The 12,042-nt window shown below is 34.9% G+C and overlaps 1 protein-coding gene across 1 annotated transcript in view; it reads right to left on the bottom strand.

Annotated features, from left to right (window-relative positions):
• Window positions 1–12,042, bottom strand: part of TPH2 (tryptophan hydroxylase 2) — a 471,178-nt gene that overhangs the window by 409,977 nt on the left and 49,159 nt on the right. The gene's annotated exons all lie outside the window — the stretch shown is intronic.

Here is a 12,042-nt window from a genome sequence, read left to right as displayed (position 1 = left end):
TACATACCTTTCTGTCCAGCAGGTCCTATTTATATCACAGGCAAGGTTTATGTATTTAGAACGGGTAATTCTGGTGCTTTTTGTTTTGTGGATATACAGGAGGTCCAACAGAGTGGGGTCTGACAATGCCTTGTATGCCAGGCATAGATCTGCTCCTCAACAGCCTGTAGAAGACAGAATACAGTGATACAACCTTGAGGCAGTATGCACAGGACATCCTACTTATGCCCTGTATTCTTTTAGTGAGGAACCTCTGTGGACATTCCAATTGTTGGATATGCCTGGTTAGGTACATACCAAGGGGAGCATTGTGCTCAATGATAGGTCTGATGGATGCCATATACAGTGGAACAATGACTTCCTTGGACCTAGATGCCATACCTTGTTTATAAGTTGCACAACACAGAATGATTTCCTCACTACCATAGACACGTGATGCTCAAAGGCTATATATTACTGTCTGTATGTGTCCCCAATCCCTGACTACTGGGTCAGCTCTTAAGGTTGTGTTGTAAATATGATAGTTACCAGGGGTTGATGACTTTCCGGAGGATACTATTATGCATTTCTTGGCATGTAATTTTAGTCTATTTCTCTGGCACCAGTTATTTTTCTATGTCAGCCCTTCCTGTAGAACATTTGTGTTGGTGGGCAATTCAATGACAGCTCCTAATTTGCAATCATCTGCACATTTAGTCAGCCAGAGGCCACTGACATTGGCCTTGACTTCAGAATTTAGCACAGCTGTAGAGATGGCCCACCTCAATAATTCTGATGACTACTGTGGTGGGCCTGTCTCTTAATCAGAAAGGGCATCAGCAAGTGGTTGGCAGCTGACATTCCCTATTGCTCATGGTAGCCCTTTCTGAAAGGGGTGTCTGAAAAATGGTGTATTACCCACTCCACCCCCGTCCAATGCTGAAATTAATACATCTTTAAAGGTTAATGTCACAATAAAACAATATTTTATTCACAATAAGGAAATAGCAGACTTCAAATATCACTTATAAGGAAACACTTTTAAATAATCTCCATGAATTATATTTACAGGAAAATAACAGTGTATCAGCTTAATGCATAGATTGTGTTTAGCCAGTGCCTGGAAGATGAACAGAGAAAAAAATACTTCAGAAAATAGCAAAACTGCCAAGATGAAACAAGTTTGCAGCATAAAGTTGTTGTTGTTGTTTAGCTTTTCCCGGGAAGGGGTCGCCACAGCGGCACTCTGGTCTGCTAATGATTGGCAGTAGATTTTTATGAAATGCTCAACCTTCAACGAAGGCACGCCCATTTACACATGCATGTCTTTCGAACGCTACCCAACTGCAGGGAGGACATGCAGACTCCACACAGAAGGCACTCCCAAGCCCAGCATCGAACAGGAGAACTTCTTGCTGTGAGGTAACAATGCTACCGCTGTACCACCGTGGCAATAAGTTTGCAGCATAAAGAAGAGCTTCAAATTCTGCTTTTAGGCTTGTGCTGTTGTCATTAACATTGTAGATTTTTCTGCCATCAAGTGGTCACATGGTACAAATGCAAGCAGCAATCAGATACTGTATATATAAGATTGACCCTGTTTAGTGAATTAATGGAAATACCTCATTTTCAGTGTTTCACACTGAAATGGTCTGTCTCATATTCATGTTGACAATATTTTAAGCTTATATTCATGGTAAATAATTTTGTGCCAAATTGATTCATCAAAATAATTTTTATAAGTATAGCATAACACATTTTAACCATCCTGTGGGCTTCCCAGTTGAAATTGTTAGTACATTTTCCACATTTTGCCCATTTGTTCCACATAATGAGAGGAAGTGTCCCACATATTGGAGATGGGAGGTTGATAGTCATAAAGAAAAGAAGTACTAGATAAGATTTATATGTGCTATATATACTTAGTAGTTTTGCAAAGCAAGAGTCAAAATTCGTTTTGCAGTGGGAAATATTTTTCTTTTTGATCTGATAAATGGCAGTAAGCATAACTATAAAAGTCTATGAAGAAACTGTTATTTGTTACAGAAAAAATCATGCAAGCATACAAAGTCACTGGTATGCAATCACTCAATTTAATGCATTGTCATAATTTTGACATTTTGCGTTTATTTTCCCCAAATATCATAACAATACTTTTTTGTTGCTAATTCATTTATACAGACAGCAAGACAGGCTAGATGACTGTATTATCTCTTGTTGTGGTGGCTTGCTGGGAGTGTTTTTTTTTTTTTATCTGTTTGCTCTCCATTCTTTTCCTGCTGTTGCCTCGCTGAAAGGGAGGGAATTTAGGCTTGAAGTTGCAGTAAAGTGAAGCTTTGCTTCAGGTGCATCATGAGCCTCTGGTATGCAGTACACAGACACACTAACAGAAACAGATCCTCCCAGGTTGCTATGGTAACGGAGACAGAGTGATGATAATGCTTAATGGCTCTGAGGAGCCTCTGAGTTGATTCTCGGCAACAAAGTTTTTGGTTTAAAAATATATATATATATATAAAGAGCTGTTTTAAACCACATGTACACATATTGATGGTCTCCCAACACTTCGTTTAGCTCATTAAGTTGATTCTTGATAATAAATAAATAAATAATAAGCGCAATTTTATATTTAAAATGTATTTTGGTATAAACACATTAAGGACTTACATAAGAGTGGAAGTCTGAGTTATTGTGAAAGACTAAGAGCACTTCTCCTTGTGCAACACCCTTTGCAGTAGTCTGGGAGGTGAGCTTGCTCGGACGTGTTGGGCATATGGGGATAGCTGATTCTAGGGGTGTTTGGGGTTGCCGGGAGGTGCTAGAGAGTCATCAGAGTTCCTTCATGGAAATATCTGTGGGAATAGAAGGTGTGTTGACAGTGGTTCACTGGCAGAGTGGCCACTGCATGGAACAGGCTGGTAAAATGGAACAGGACAAATATTTGTTTGGATATTTTAAGAACAGCCTGGAAACACACCACATGAACTAGTGAATGGTATTCTGGCAAAACTGGATGGGCATTGTTGCCCATGCTTGAAGTACTGATATGTGTGCATGTAAGACTGGAAATATACTTATAATAAATATGAAACTAGAAAGATCTCATAACTTAAAGTGTATGGATTGTATAAACATGCTTGGAAGGAACTAATAATAAGAATAAGCATTACAGCTTGTGGTCTCTCAAATAACTAAGCAACAGCCAAAAAAAAAAAAAAACAAACACGATAGTTATGTAATGCATGATTTTAGTAAATCTAGACATAAAATATATAATCATCATATAAGATGAAGTCTGCTGAATTTAGATATTAAAGACATGATTTAATAACATGCGATTGTGTATAATAACATTACTGTCTTAACTTGTCATAAATGACATACACTACACTGAACATCAAGGGGAAGCATGATGATTTTCTTATATAAGTAAATATGCATAACAAGTCATGTAATTGCTTTAACTTGAATTGTAGGTTTTGTAACCCATCTTCACCATACATAATACTTAAGTAGTTACCAAGGTAACTGATGTTTTATACATGACATCAAACTGACAAAGTTATTCAAGAGAAACAATATAAGCTTGAACTTGAAATGTCACAGAATGTAACAATCATATCCTGTACAAATAGTATTAAATTGAAAATAGACAGTTTAATAACATGGCCTTGTGTATAATAACACTATTGTTTTAACTTGTCATAAATGACATACACTATATTGAAATTCAAGGGTAGGCATGATGATTTTCTCATATAAGAAAATGTGTATAACAAGTCATATAATTGCTTTAACTTGAATTGTAGTTTTTGTAACCCATTTCACCATACATAATACTTAAATGGTTACCAAGGTAACTGATGTTTTATACATGACATCAAACTGACAAAGTTGTTCAAGGGAAACAACAGAAGCCTGCACTAGGAATGTCACAGAATGTAACAAGCAATTGTGTGCTATAATCGTTTACTGAGGTTTTATATATGATACATCCTACTTTACTATGATTGAGTTGCTTAGCAAGAAAAGTGATCACAAGCAGAGCTGGGGTTACAATAATGTAAAAAATCTGTTCTTTTTCCACAAGCCATTGTAGTACAATGAAAATTTTTATTAAGCAAGATAGACACAATCAGATAAATGCTTTCATCTCTGCTGATTCAGAGACTTCTTCAGACAAAGAAATAAGGATGAAACAACTCTTTAAATACTAAATTACAGCTTAGGCAACTAAACCAATGCCCCTAATTAATGTTAAAAGACACCCACCAGCACACTCAGTTCATAGTAAAGCATAAAACCTTCACAAATCTGTGAACTACTAAAAACGATGTAAAAGCCTGAATATAATAATAAAACTAGTATCAAAAAGTATATATATATATATATATATATGTGTGTGTATGTATATATATATATATATATATATATATGTGTGTGTATATATATATATATATATATATATATATATATATATATATATATATACAATATTAGAAATGTTGAAACAATATTAGCATAATCTCATGTTAAGTACACAGTAAATAAAATTAATCTTTCTAATGCCTTAAGTTTTAGAAAACAGGACAATGAGAGTGCACTAACTAAGCCTAGCCACTGTGTAATATTAGCTCTCAGTTCATTGTAAAGCATAAAACCTTCACAAATTTGTGACTTATTAAAAACTATGTAAAAACCTATATATAATAATAAAACTAGTATCAAAAAGTATATATATATATATATATATATATATATATATATATATATATATATATATATATATATAATAAAATACAATATAATAAATGTGGAAGCAGTATTAACATAATCTCATGTAAAGCACACAATAAATAAAATTCATCCTTCTAATGCCTTAAGTTTTAGAAAACAGGACAATGACAGTGCATTAACTAAGCCTGGCCACTGTGTGGCATTAGTTCTCAGTTCATAGTAAAACATAAAACCTTCACAAATCCGTCAATTACTAAAAACTATGTTTGTTTGTTTGTGTCTTTCGGCTGTTCCCGGTTAGAGGTCGCCATAAAAACCTATATATAATAATATCAGAAATACAATATAATAACCGTGGAAGCAGTATTAGCATAATCTCATGTAAAGCACACAATACATAAAATTAATCTTTCTAATGCCTTAAGTTTTAGAAAACAGGACAATGAGAATGCATCATTTAAGCCTGGCCACTGTGTGGCATTAGTTCTCAGTTGTCATAAAGCCTCATGTTTTTCCAAAATTAATGTCCATGGACCACATCTTATGTCTGGGGTAAGTGCCTCAATGATAATAAATTTAAAACAAGGGTCAACATGTTCCATACAATGTTTCGCCAATGCATTCTTTACATTTTTGTTTTGTATATCCCTGATAAATGCAGTTCCTAAATTTCCTTTCCGTCTTGCCTATATAAAAACAAGGACACTTTAAGCAGAATGCACAGTATACCACTCTCTCAGTGTTACATGAACATTTCTGATTTAAACTCACTTTTATATTGTTAATGTTAAAATTACATCCTTCTTGTATGTATGGACAATAATTGCAACTATCACACTTACTCAGCTTCCCACTTTCATGTCCCTTTGTTCTAGTCTCTAAAATAGATTTTAGGCATTTTTCCTTTCTATACACTCGCCAAACAGTTCCCTTATGACCTTGTTGTTTACAATAACCAACCAATTTTTGGCCAGTATATCAGCTATGTTCCTACTCGAGCTGTTGAATGTAGTAACAAATTCAGTATTAAAATTACTTGATTCCTTACATTCTATACTTTGCAAATTCAGTGTATTATAACATTGCGTATTTTCTAAATAATTATCGAAGATGTTATTCACACTGCAGTTCCCCATCTTTTGATTCAAAACAGGCAAAAAGTACCCTCTTTCACACTTGTTGATTACTTCCAGCATAACCTCATTTACAAGACTGAATGGATAGCCCCTACAAATAAACATGTCTTTCAGCTTGTCGCATTCATCTAAAAAACTGTTAAAGAAGGTGACCATATGTGCAGCCCTTACAAACTGCTCTTTAACCACAGCTCTTTTTTTGTTTGTAAGGGTGGGAACTATCATAGTGCAAATAACTATGTCAGAACATAGATTTCCTAAAAAATTCTGATTTGAATATTTCCTGTTCCTTGTCTTTCATCAGTCTAATATCCAAATATGAAATTTCATCAAAGCCAATGGAGTGGGTAAATTTATAGAAACTTGTCGAGTTGTTTACATAATCTAAAAACACAGGAATTATTTCAGAAGGACCTGTCCAAAAAATAAAAATATCTTCTAAAAACCGCACATAGCATTTGCAAAATGAAAAGTAAGGAGAATTTATTAAAAATCTCTTTTCCCATTGGAGCATTACCACATTTGTGTATAGACCTCCACATGCTGAACACATCAACACACATTCCAATTGTAGGTAAAATTCTTTGTTGAATAGAATAAAATTATTATATAGCACAGTCTCTATTAGTTGTTCATAAACATTAACTTTATTCTGAGCTATTTTCTTCTCCACAAAATAGTCACAGAACCACTCAACCCCTAATTTGTGTGGTATAATTATGTATAAGTCTCTAACATCGATGGCCAAAAACCACCCCTATGTCAGAGTATTAAAGGCTGTTTATTCTTTCCAAAAAGTCCCACACGTTTTTACATAAATGGATTTCTCCTTGTAGTACATCCATTAATTGAAGGTCTAAGAACTTAGCAATGGGCTGTGTTATGGATCCCCTACTATCCATAATAGGTCTCATTGGCGGATTACATAAATCTTTGTGGATTTTGGGTAACCCAAATATAGTGGGTGTTTTTGGGTGTGGGGCATTCATGTAATTAAGCTCATCAATGGTAATACTCCTGAACATCTGGGTTTAGCCCATCAAGTTTATACACAAGTCCCTTGAAACAGTTGGTTCTACTAAACAATTAATTAGCAATGATATTAAAGTAATAGAGCCTAAATTCTGGTTAGTACTCATAGTGACCTACATGAACGCAAACTTTGAAAGTAAATAAGATAGTTATTTACTATGCATAACACATTTACATACTTTCTCACCTTTATTAATACAGCATGTTAGTTTACCCCCTTTCCAGATCAAAAGCATTGATTTTGAATTCTACCAGATGGGTTGTGCAACCTGGGAAATCCATCCAACCATATGTATGGGTAATGACATTTGCATCTTACAACTTTACAACACAAAACACACAAAAAGCAAAAAAAATCCACTTCCATTCTGATTAACAGATAAGGATATATCAACCACAGCTGCAAGTTGCTTAACAAAGGCAAACTTATTCTATTGACTTTTGTCCTGTGCTACTTAGTCATTAGGCCCATTATTAGTAACCTCAGTAACCTTACTTAGTCACTAGGCCCATTATTAGTAACCTCAATAACCTTACTTAGTCACTAGGCCCATTATTAGTAACCTCATTAACCTTACTTAGGCACTAGGCCAATTATTAGTAACTTTAGTAACCTTATCTAGGCACTAGGGCCCTTATTAGTAATTTCAGTAGCCTTATCCATTTTTTTCTGGGTCAGGTGCCTTATCCATTTTTTTCTGGGTCAGGTGCCCTTCTTAGTACTTGTGGTACCTCTGCTCCTGGAAATATGTCATTCTCTAGCACCACAGGAATGAACAATTATCTATTTCCAGAGCTATAGTACATGGTTCGACCCTTACACTAACGATAGTAGTTTTTGTTTCAGTCTATGGATTAAGGTTTAAGCATATAAATGAGATAATTCTGTCCTTTTTCATTTTGTGTCATCATATAAGGGAATGCATTTTTGCAGTATTTCCTGTTTAGCAACAGCACCTCTGAATGGTTGGCCCAATAAAATGGTCTTTCTAACTTTTTTCACCATCGGTGAAGTTAGTTTTACATTTATGGTTTCCCTGTTTACCTCTTCATGTTCTTTGTATTTTTCTATTCTTCTGCCATTTTTAAAAATATTGGTAACAAGCTTACCAGCTGCATCCACTATAACCGCTACAGATTACACCACAGTTTTCTCATACCTTTTCCATCTTCTAGTTTTCTAATATTGGTCAGCATTTCTGAGACTACTAATGTTTCTTGGGTGTCACTGGATTCTACTGCCTATACCAAGATTCTGACAGATTTGGTAGATTTCCTGGGAGATTTATTAAGGGTATTAAGGTCCTTCTGTGACTAATAATGTGAGTATAGCAGAGAGTTATTTTGCTTGCCTCTTTTTCTACTTCATTACTATGTTCCTCAGGTTTCCTAACAGTATTATCCGCCCTTGCAATCTTACCATGTTATAATCTTCATCTGAAGATCCTCCTGGAGAAAACAGACCACTAGCCGAGTGAAACTAACCTGGTTAACAAAGGATAAGGCACAGGTTGTCATGCATCTATCACCAAACACTGGAATAGGAGGTAATTTGTCTGTGTTATTTTCTGCAAAGGACAGCACAAAGTAAGAATTTTCTTGTACTCTTGTCTTTTCCATTTACACAAATTTGTTGTCAAGACTTCCCCTTTTTATAATATTCTGATTTATTGTGACAGAAGGAAGGCCAGAACCACAATCAGTCTGTGTGTCCCTTCTTTTTCTACCATAAGTGTGCATTTTTCAGCACTTATTTTTGTTCTCCTACCCAAGTTTGTTTTATTCTTGCTAACAGGCATTTTCCTATCTAGATCATGATCATTATTTTTGTCAGACTCTGAGCTTATTTATATATTCATTTACATTGTATATTTGTTAACCAGGTAAGCATACTTCTCCAACAACACTTTTCAGGAATGACCTAAGTCAAGAAGGCAGTGATAAAGAATATAACAGAAGAGAAGCATAGACTATCATGACAATCCAGCATGTACTGCACCAAGATTAATTGGAGAGTGTTTACAACAATGACCCAAATATGTCTGTAAAAAATTGTCCAATTCAAAATCTAAGAAAACACGAAAATATCAGTTGTTTTAGTAGAGTTGGCTAGAGTCTATAAATAACAGTCAGACTCTAACAAATAAGAACAAAAATCAGCTCACACTTAGGAAGAGGATGTTAGTATAAAAATTATGATGCAAAATATAAATAGTAAAGAGGAGTGATAGTAGCTTGGGGGAGGGGCATATAGTAGCTGTTAATATACATGAAGAGGATAAAATCATTGTAGCTTGCTAAAGGATAAAGGCAACGGTACAAGATGTGTTAAGGTGAAGGTGGAATTCTGATTACTTACTGGACTCTATAAGTCTTTATGTTCATGCTTGTATTTTTGTTGTGTGGGCTATATTTCTGTGCACTTCTTTGATGTTGGTTGTCGGCTGAATGTTGTTTATGGCAGAACAGTCTATTCAGAATAATATAATTTCTTAATTATTGTGGAACAGAAAAGTAAAATATTCACTCAACAATAATTCACATTTTAGTTAGCTTTTTTTTCTTCACCAGCTCATTTACAGCATCATCAGCAAGCCTTTCAAGCAATTAGTTGGCAACAAGAGTATCATTTGGTACCACTTTTATATCTTCGAGGCTGGGCTGAGATTTCTGTCATGTTTGTCTGACTTATTTACTTCTGTCATTTTGTCATTTTAATAGAGCTGAGAAAATTATTTTAGTTGGAAAAAAAACAGATGCTTAGTATTGTTTATGTATTTTTATTTATTTATTTAATTATTTGACATTTGTTTACCGGGATAGTCCAACTGGGTTACACAACCCGTTTTCAGCGGAGGCCCGGGGAGAAAAGCTCCACATATAAAAACTTTGTTGCACATATTATACACAGCTCTACATGTATAGCTTTGTTACACATATTATACAATAGGTTACATATATAGGAATACACTAATGGAAGAATTATAGGCAGGCACTTAGGGTTACCTTTGTGGTAATAGTTTCTATTTACGGTTTACATTTATATAGAAATTGAAATAACTTTCTTAGGGTAAATAGTATTTGCTTAGAGTATGTTTCAGTAGCTTGACACAGATCGGAGTGGGTCAATCAGAATATTAGTCCTTTGGCAAATGAGTAAAATGCTAGAGACAGAATGTTGCATAGTTTCCAAGGTTTAAAGTGATAGTTAGTAGATTAGTTTAGGAGGGGGAGGTTAGTGTAGTAAGAGGAAATGTAAGAAGGAAAGAAGTAGATTAGCCTTTAGTAAGGTGTGCGCATAACCACGATTTATTTAGATGTTCTTTTAGGGAAGCTTCAAAGTGAGCTAGGCTAGGAGTTAGCCTACTATTAGGTGGGAGGGTATTCCATAACTTGGTAATAGAGTATGAATAAAGTGATTTTCCTTGGTTTCTAGAAGGTCTGTAGGTTTCGAGAAGGTTTTTTATTTTTGGATCTGGGTGTTCTGTTTGGTTTGTAATGTTGAATTAGGTTAATTAGGGCAGAACAGGCAGTGGGCCTATAGAAGAGTTTGTGGATTGTAGTTAGGTATGTATAAGTAAGCTGGTTTGCTAGTTCCAGCCAATTTAGTTCTTTTAGTGGTATAAACTGATGTGTACAGTAGTTAGAATTTATTGCAAACTTTGTTACTTTGTTGTAACATTGTTCCATTTTAGTCTTGGTGGAGTTTTGTAGATTGGTTAGTATACAGAAACCATAGAATAGAGACGGGAGCAGGAAGGCTTTAGCCAGGGTGGACTTAGTGGAAGTGGTAAGAAATTGTCTATTTCTGAAGAAGAGTCCTAATGTTTATATATATATATATATATATATATATATATATATATATATATATATATATATATATATATATATCTTCTTGATGTTTTGCTAGATATGAAGGTCAAAGTTGAGTTTGTTATCAATAATAACACCTAGGAGTTTTTTATGAAGGTTTTGTCAGCTGTGAGAATATTAAGCTGGTCTGGGCTGAGAGTGGTATTTTTGGGGTGAAAGACTATAATTTTGTTTTTTGGGATTTAAAAAGAATTGGGACACTGTGAGCCAAGATTCAGTTGCAATGATTGTTGGGTTTTGATTAGCAGTTCTGGGAAAGTACGAGAGATACAGATTAAGGTGGAGTCATCTGCATACTGAATTAATGTTCCTGGGGAAGAAGAGGTGTATAGATTATTGATGAATATGTTAAACAGTAGTGGTCCTAAGATGGACCTTTGGGGGCTCCTGTAGGGTTTTGTAGGAAGGGGAGGAGTTGGCTTGACCACTTGTCTCTTGCTTCCAGTCATGTAGTTAGCCTTGGAACCACTGAAGTGTGGTAGTGGAGCATCCTAGTTTGGATAGTGTGTCTAGCAGTGTGTGACTGTTTTATAATTAATTTAGAGTGAAAACTAAAAAGATAAAAGACATTTTACAAAAGCTGTCACTCACTATGGATTCTTCATCTAAAAGGAGAGATTAATGTTATACTTCTTTTGGACCTCTTTTGGGATTCTTGTACTTGTAACTGGATCTATTGTAAATTTATTTAAAAAGGGCTGTTTACCTTTAAGGGCCGTGTATAGACTAGATTATACTTGTTTTTCAGTGATGGTGTCTATGTTTGTGTGTCTTAGTTTTTAATTATTCCTCCAGAAGGGTCCAGAAAGGACATAAATAATAAAAAATATAACAAAGTTTCTCCCTTCATTGTTGACGAGTGACAAAACCTTCATTCAAGGGAAGAATGAGCCTTTGAATTCTAGTCAAAATACTTCCACTTTATTCCTGGAATGTTGCGCAAAAGCCATTACACTTAATAACATTTCCTTAATTCTGAAGAACTGGGGTATTCAGAGACACATTCTGCTGTAAATGGACTGTGCCCTACATATATATATATATATATATATATATATATATATATATATATATGTGTGTGTGTGTGTGTGTGTGTGTGTGTGTGTGTGTGTGTGTGTGTGTGTGTGTGTGTGTGTGTGTGTCTGTGTGTGTGTGTGTGTGTGTGTGTGTGTGTGTGTGTGTGTGTGTGTGTGTGTGTGTGTGTGTGTGTGTGCACATGTGTGTGTGTTCCACCAGCATGACAGTAGCAAAATTAGTAGAATCTAACAGTGCTACTGCCATG

This window comes from Protopterus annectens, chromosome 15.part0 (assembly GCF_019279795.1).
Source record: "Protopterus annectens isolate FY-2018-M chromosome 15.part0, PAN1.0, whole genome shotgun sequence".
NCBI lineage: Eukaryota > Metazoa > Chordata > Ceratodontiformes > Protopteridae > Protopterus > Protopterus annectens.
This window is presented reverse-complemented; position numbering and strand designations above follow the sequence as displayed.